Source organism: Rosa chinensis, chromosome 5 (genome assembly GCF_002994745.2).
Source record: "Rosa chinensis cultivar Old Blush chromosome 5, RchiOBHm-V2, whole genome shotgun sequence".
In the NCBI taxonomy this organism is placed as follows: Eukaryota; Viridiplantae; Streptophyta; class Magnoliopsida; order Rosales; family Rosaceae; genus Rosa; species Rosa chinensis.
This window is the reverse complement of record NC_037092.1, coordinates 42,868,342-42,876,667: the sequence shown is the minus strand read 5'-3', so window position 1 is coordinate 42,876,667 and position 8,326 is coordinate 42,868,342.

Here is an 8,326-nt window from a genome sequence, read left to right as displayed (position 1 = left end):
CAAGGCCATTTGTTTTGTTGGGGTGGAAAGGAAGGCAGGAGGTAGGAGGCTTCTTGGTGGTGAGCGTTGTTGGTCTGCAAAACAGCTGTTGTGGAAGCAAATGGGCATTGGAGCCTTGTATGTTGACACTTTGTTTGCTGCTACAAAAGCAGTTGTTGGTACTCAACAAGGCTTAAAAATAAATTCCACCAGATTGGTCATACACTCGTTGATACACATGTATCGTAGATATCGTAAACAAGATTACGACCGCTCCGGGGACCTCCATAGCTCCATGGTGACACAAGTAAAAGAGACGCTGTAAAAAGAAAAGAAGTAGTGCCGGTAGATCAGAGAGACCTCAACCTTTGTATCTGCTTGTTGGATTCTCGACACTTGTTAGCCCCTTGAAGCACGCTTCTCCTTCTTCTGTAACAGGGCTTCGCCTCTTTCTTGATGTATTTCTTGTTCCTTCTCTCTAGCCTTTTCTGCTACCGTTCTCTAGTCTTTTCTGCTTCTCCTCCGCCTCTCTGCTCCCCTGCCATCGGTGTAGTAGCTCCTTTTATAGGGGAGTAAAGGATGAGGTAAAGTTGAGGATGACTCCGATTTGATGAATTTGAAATATTTGATATTCAAATTCAATTTGACCAAGTTTATAGGTGTTCGGTGCTTCCCTACAAAGATGCTGGTATTTGAATTGATGATAGCTATCTTGGCTTTGATCTCATCATAATTTGAAAAGTCCAACTAACCATTTTGGACGTTAATTTGCATGCATGAGCCAAACAACTTTGAAATTTAAAAACTGCATTATCTCTTCCAACTCAGACTGTGGTTGATCTCATCAGCTTCCTCTTCTTTTGGTTTGGATGTACCTGGCCTCTTCTTTTGTCTACACTTACTTTTTGTTTGCTTTTGTTACTCTGTCTTGCAACTAATCTTGAGGTCACCATTTCATGCATAATTGACTCCATCACGGCAACTTGAATGCTATAATTTGAATTAGGGCTGCCACTTGGTTTGGTAATTACCAAACCGACCGAATATCAACCGATGTTTTAGGTTTAGTAAACCGACTTTTTGGTAACCGATACCGATAAAACCGAAATTGAAAATACTGAAAAAGTTAGTTTGGTTTTGGTAAATACCGAATTTACCGATTATCTAAATATTAGATTTATATGCTACAGTTTTCAATACACATACATGTATATTAAGAAATAAACATAAAAACTTTTATAATAGTATGAACATTACTACATATACTACATTAATAGAACATGTATTTTAAGTAACCTAGTCAAAGATGGTTAAATAACCTAGTTTTATTGAAAATTACTAAAACTTGATGTCATATATACAAAAGAAATGTATAATTAGTAGATGAATACAAAGTTTATGACTATAAAATTCAAAAACCTAGTTTTGTTCATTCTAATTTATATTATAAAGAATTAGTTGTTCTAAAGTTAGTAATACCGAAAACCGAAATACCGAATTTGGTAGATATAATTAAAAACCGAAAATTTTGGTTGGTAATTGGTAGCTCAGTTTTGAAACTGAAAACTTTGGTTTTGAAGTTGGTAATACCTATAACTGATTCAAACCGACCGAGTGACAGCCCTAAATTTTGAATTCCCCAAGATAACATAATATTATAATAAGGAATAATAGAGCCAATCCACCTCTTATTCTTGGATGTCACAATTTTTTGCGTGTAAGCAGTTTTAGGTTTGGGCTTTGTGATTTTTTTTTGTTTCAACAATGGGAAATTGTTTGCTTTATCGTTTCACATGGTCAACTTCTCTCTCATGACTTAGATGATCAACTATAGGACGTGTAATTAAATTCGATCATATGAATTTGGGTTTAATCTTTGTACCTAACGTCCACCCTATCTTGTATATGTATTTTATATATATTTTTTTATTTCTTTTCAATTTTCAAACTCCTAATCCTAAAACCCCCCTTGTTGCGTTTTCTTGTACATATTCTTTGTTTTATTTTTGTAAATTATACTTTATACTTTTATTAATTATTTATTTATTTTACAATTACAGGTGTACCCTCAATCCCCGGTTAGAACGATCCCTATTTACCATATACTAACGATAATATTTTTCAGGGTTAAATTGCGCGCTTGCTTTTATTGTATCAATTTTTGGGGTCGTTGCCGGGGATTGAAAAATCACTTGTTTTTGTTATAATTGTTGTATATAAATTGTTTGAGACTTAGTGTAAATTAATTAGGACGTTATTTATATTGTTGAGCACGAGTTTTAATTGTAAGTTATATATTTAGAGGAATAGGTGAAGTCTCTTTTGTTAATATTGGCCTAAACCCCTTATTGGTACCTAGTATAGGTCCCTTAAGGTTGAGGGCGGCCTTTATTAACACTTGTTGAACTGTCTTCATACTTATGACATTTTTCATCATAGTGAGTATAGCCTATGTGGAATGGTGTTTAGGAAGGGGACAACATTCATGACGGATTTTTGAATCCAGAAGTGCTTGCAAATGGGTCTAAACTACTATGTGGGAGTAGCTCATGCCAAAATGGATTCTACCTCTCGTGTTCGGCTTCCCCTACCTGGCCATTTCAGTAAGGTTGCCCAAAGGATTTGAAATGAAGTTTGTGTCTAGGCGACTATACTTGGGCCGCACGTCCACTTGATTTACCGCTTGGAATTAGATTCGATATCAACAATATTTATAACAAAAGAAAATGTTGTGACACATTAAGGTATATTGGATTAAACATAGTCTTGAAAAGGGTAGCTGTTTCAGTCCCATTGCACAACGAGACTCCCTGTTCCTGTACCTAAGTGTTGAAATTAAACTGTAATAAGAAAAAGAAATACTTGTTAATACGTTACTTGTGTAAATTGTTGTTTTGTGGATAATAATGGTTGATGAGAGTGAGAGTTTTATTATGAGTTTTTAACCATAACGGAATAGGTGAAGGACTCTGTCTTTAATGTTAGTCATCCAACCCTTCTCTCTCATGTGGCGCACCTTAGTAGCACTGGGTGTCTAAGGTCTAGTTTGGATCTGAGAAGTGCAATCAAGTGGGTCTCGAGCCCCGCCAAAATCGGTCCTTTCTTCACCTGGCCTGATATGAAAAAAGTTACCAAAAGATTGAGAAGGGCAACTAGTTTTAATGATAGAGCCCTTGGGCCACACGTCTAAACCTTGGTTAAGGGCTTATAATCGAATTTGAGCTTTTGTTAACCATTTGTTTCACACTTATTACTTGTAAAAATACTTTTTTACGTTTTCCTATACTTGTGTACTTTTGTTTTGTGTAAAAATTTTGTACATTATACTTTTGAATTAATACTTGTAATTCTTTGTTTTATTGTAAATACTAATTTTTATTTAATTTGTGTCTTCAGTTTCTCTATGAATGACCGAGCCTTATAGTCATACTCCACTCTCTGTGATCGCTGCAAGAATCGAAAGACTTATGAATCCGAATTACTGGGACCCTCCAAAAAGTCCTTTGAAGTCTTTGTGACTCTATCCACACGAGGAAGAATCTGAAGAAGAATCTGAAGGAGCAACATCTCCACCACCACAATCATATTATGAAGAAAAAGAAGACGAGGAAATGGGTGTAAATGCAAATCAATCCATTACGGAACTATCTTCATCCGTGGTTCAAGGAGGACTCCCTACAAGTATTGTGTACCCTGTTGCTGCTGAAGGGAGGTCTGCGGACTTTGAACTTAAGAGTGGACTATTGCATAGGCTCCCTGTGTTTCATGGCCTTACTATGGAGGACGCTAACAAGCATCTCCAAGAGTTTCAGTTCGTATGTACAAGCATGATTCCACAAGGAGCTGATGAAAATATCCTTAAGTTGAAGGCTTTTCCCTTCTCCCTAGTTGACAGAGCCAAGGACTGGCTATATGAGCTTCCTTCTGGGCACATTACATCATGGGACGCCATGATGAAGGCTTTCTTGGAGAAATATTTCCCAACATCAAAGGTTATCATGCTCAGAAAGAAGATCAGTGGTATTGAGCATGCACAAGATGAGTCCTATGCCGCCTACTATGAGAGGTTCAAGTCCCTACTCGCCCAACGTCCTAAACACCAAATGAAGGACGAGAACCTACTCACAAGCTTCTATAAAGGACTCCTGCCTTTGGAACGACAAATGTTTGATGCTGCAGCTGGAGGACCTTTTGTGGACAAATCACCTGCTGTTGGGAAGGAATTGACTGCTAATAGTGCCTCAAATGCCCAACAGTATGAGGGTGTGAGACAAACAACTCGTAGGGTAAATGAGGTAAGCACTAGTCCTGTTATTGAGGATAAACTGAATAAACTCACCCTTCTTGTGAATCAGGTTGTGAGCACTAATGGACAAGGAGGAGCCCCTGCTTGTGGGGTATGCTCTAACCAAGGACACCCTACGGATCAATGTCCTCAGCTAATTGAGAATGGTGGGTGGGAGTTTGTGAATACCATAGGAAGATACCAAGGGAGTCAAGGGGCGCCCCAATGTCCAAGATGTGACCCATATTCGAACACCTATAACCTTGGATAGAGGGATCACCCCAACTTCAAGTGGACCAATAATGACAACATTCAGAACCCTCTTGGTGCCAGTTTCCAACATCCTCAAGGCTTCTTTCAGAGGCCTCAGGTTCCTCAAAACTTTGCTTCTAATTCAAATAATTTTTCCAATCCTAATTATGATAAGATTATTGAGGCACTAACTAATTCCACTCAAGCCTTAGTTCAAGGACAACAGAACCATACCAAGGAAATTGTCGACCTCAAGAAGCAAATGGGACAAGTGGTGGACTTCATGACCAAGTTTCACGAAACTGGTAAGCTTCCGAGCAACACAATTCCAAACCCGAAGGGAGGCTTTGAAGGCTCAACCAACTGAGGACAAGAGGAAACCCCGTTTAAGTTGAGAAGACGTTAAACCCAAGCGCTACTTGGGAGGCAACCTAATTCAGAAGTAGTTGTGAAGGAGTTTACAAACGTAGATTTGTTTTTCTTTCCCTATTTCTTTCTCTCCTTTGTTTTAAACTTGATTTTCGTAAATTCCATTCCTATATGCTTAATTGTTTCATTGCATGCTTATGATTGATTACATTGAGGACAATGCGAAAAATGTCAAAAATAAATAAAAAAATTTGTTGCTTTTATTTATTGAGTCAAAATGATTTTTGGGTGAAATACTTCAAACTAGGCTCATCTTATTAAGATGTGATGTCTAAGGTTTGGTTTGGATCCGAGGAGTGCTAGCAAAGGGTCTCGTCCCCTGCTAATCAAGTGAGCTGAGCTCCGCCAAAATTGGTCCCCTCCTCACCTGGTCATGTCCCAAAGGAGTTACCGAAAGGAGAAATGAAATAGCCCTAGTCCAAAACCTTTTTGGTTTCTGTCTTAGTCCTTTGTTTTTATTTTTGAGTCATAGAATGCCCTTTCAACTGTCTAGGATGAGTCTATATCTCTGAAATTATGGCTAAAAGAGGATCACAATATTGAGATAATTTTAAATGGTATTTTTTGGTTAATTGAGATATATGGAAAGCATGTGCATATGTAGTGGATATGGATCTCGTGACCTTGGTACTGAATATGAGCATGTTAGGATGAGTTTTGATTCATAAAAGCTCATGTGAGATATTTGAGCCATGTCCCTTTTTCTTGGAGTGAAATATTAAAAATATATTCTTATTTTCTTGGCAATGTTTTGATGATCTCATTATTCTTTCATCTGATTGATTGCTTGCCATAGATTAAGTTTAATGGACTAGAGAATGCTAGAATTCACTCATGTGCTTGTTGAGACTTTTATCAATACATGTCCCTGATTCTGAAAATGATAGAGGTACCCTAGGAATTACCACCATTGCCAAATAAGCCTGTGTCCCTAATTGTGTGCATAAGATGTACACCTCCCTAGATAAACCCTTTGAGCCTACATTAAGCCTTTTCTTTCATCACCCTTAAAATCCTTAACCCTGAACCTTAGTATAGTTACAATCCTACCCTTTGTTCTAAAAACTTAGTGGAGCTGCCTTTTAAGACTTACTACATGGATTTGGCGTTAGGGATGAAGATTTAGAAGAGGTGAAAGTTCGAGTAAGGGGGTAGACTTGTCCATGAAAAGAAAAAAAAATTATGTGAAAACCGTGAAAAAGAAAATGAAAAAATGTGTACGGCAAAAGAAAAGAAAAAGGAAGAAAAAAAAAATGTTTATGGATTTTAGCCCCCCATACTTGGTGAGTTTGGAGATTGTTTTGAATTGAAGGCCCGTTACAGAAAATTTGGTCTTTATCCAATTCACAAGAGTTCAAAGGAAGTTCAGAATGAAGTTTGGGCCCAACATGAAAACATTAGGCCTTTTTAGTTTGCCTCTATGGGGATGATGTTATGTAAGTTTTGGTAGATCTTTAGAAGTCTCTTTGCATCTACATGAGCTCTACTAGGTTTTTAGGATACTTTGTGAAATTCCTTATCCCTTTGTTTCTTAAAACCTTACAACCTTAGCCCCATTTCAACCTTTGATGGGACAGTCTTTGATCTGTGGAGATGAGTTATAAGAGTTGAAATGACTTGGGTTCATTTGTTCAACTAGTTGATATCTTTCATGAGATCTTTTGAAAAAAATATATATATATTCACAAAATGCTTTTCATTTTTTATATAAGTGAGCTATTTGATTGCCTCAAAATATTTTCTCTCACATATAATTGAGTGATTATAAGGTTTTAAGCATCGCCCTGATCTAAGAGAAGAAAGAGTGGATATACCTTGTGAGGATATGAATCATACTTATTTGAAACATGCTGAGCTCCACCCCATCACCATTGTTACAACCAATTCCTACTTGTGTATATATGGATTATTTGTTTGAATTAACTCTCGAATATCTAAATATTGATTCTTGGTTGAGTGTTAATCTTGATGTTGTGAAAGTAAGAGATTTCTGAGACAAAATGTTGAAGGGAAATAGAGTTATTGTATGTGTAGTGTCAGTGTTTTTCTTTCTTTTAGTTTTTGTTATTGTGTCTTTGTTTTGATTTTGCTAAGGGACTAGCAAAAGCTAAGTGTTGGGGAATCTAATAGGATCATTTAATGCGACGTTTTGAATGTTATTTCCTCATATTTACTTAGTTATTCCTATTAATTAAATCGAATTTTAATAAAAGTTTCAATTTTTAGGAATTGTAATAAAAAATTTTAGGTCCCATGGAGCATATGGAGCTTAAATTAGTTTAAAGGAGAAAGAGAAGCTAGAAAATGTTGGAAATGGTCAAGGCAGGGCACAAGGGTTGCAAAAATGAGCTGAAAAGAAGAAATGAAGTTTTCCTGGTCCAGCCAAGAAATCCTTATTCAACCAAGAAATCCTGTTCAAAATAGGAAACTTTGTTAAAGCAAGACTCCTGAGTTAACTAGCAAGCATGGTCGAAAAAATGAAGAAAAATGGCGAAATGAGAAGAGTCCTGAAGGGACTAGGAGACTACATGGCTTGAAGATGACACAAGAAAGCTCAAGATTCTTCCAGAATAATTGTGATTTTCGGCAAAATGGAAGAGACCTAAGTATACTAGGGTTTCTTGGACGCAAAAGAAGTGAATTTTAAGTGAAATAATTGTTTTTGCCGTGAGATATATAAGGGGGCATAAAAAGTGACGTTTTGGGACTAAAAATATGTCTAGATACATTCCTGGAGAATTTCAAGAGATTGCAACAAGCAAAAAAGTCCAAAACAAGTCTAGATTCATTCCTATTTCTTTGGCTGAAAATGAAGAGAAAAATAAGAAAAAATCCCTATATATTTCGGCAATGATATATTTAAAGGATTATAGACTTTATTTTGGAGATTTTTGATTGGTTGGATGACACAACAGGGCTTACATGGCATTATGTGATTGGTCGAAGCTGTGTGGAGCATCCAGATAATTCTTGGGAAAATTAAAAGAAGATTCATGAAGCCTTGCCGTCCCCTATATATACCCCCACACCCTTGGACGTTTTACACACCTTCTCCCCCTCAGAAAAATTCCAACGTCCAAATTCTCTCTCTCTCTCCATCCTCTAGTTTCAAGTCTCTGTGTCTTCAAGCAAAGAGAAGAAGAGAAGAAGAAGTCGTGAAACCTCCTAGCCGCCATCATCCACCTTGTGTCGTGAAGCTTTGAAGCCTTGCTTTCAAGATGCAAGAGTCCTACATCTCAAGCTCTCCATCACCATATCCATTCACGATGTAATTCCATCTTATTCCTTGTAACCTTTTAGGTTTTCTTTGTTTTGAATTCATATGAACTTGATTTCTAGTTGACATAAACATTTAGGGCAAAGTTTAAGCCCGTTCTTATG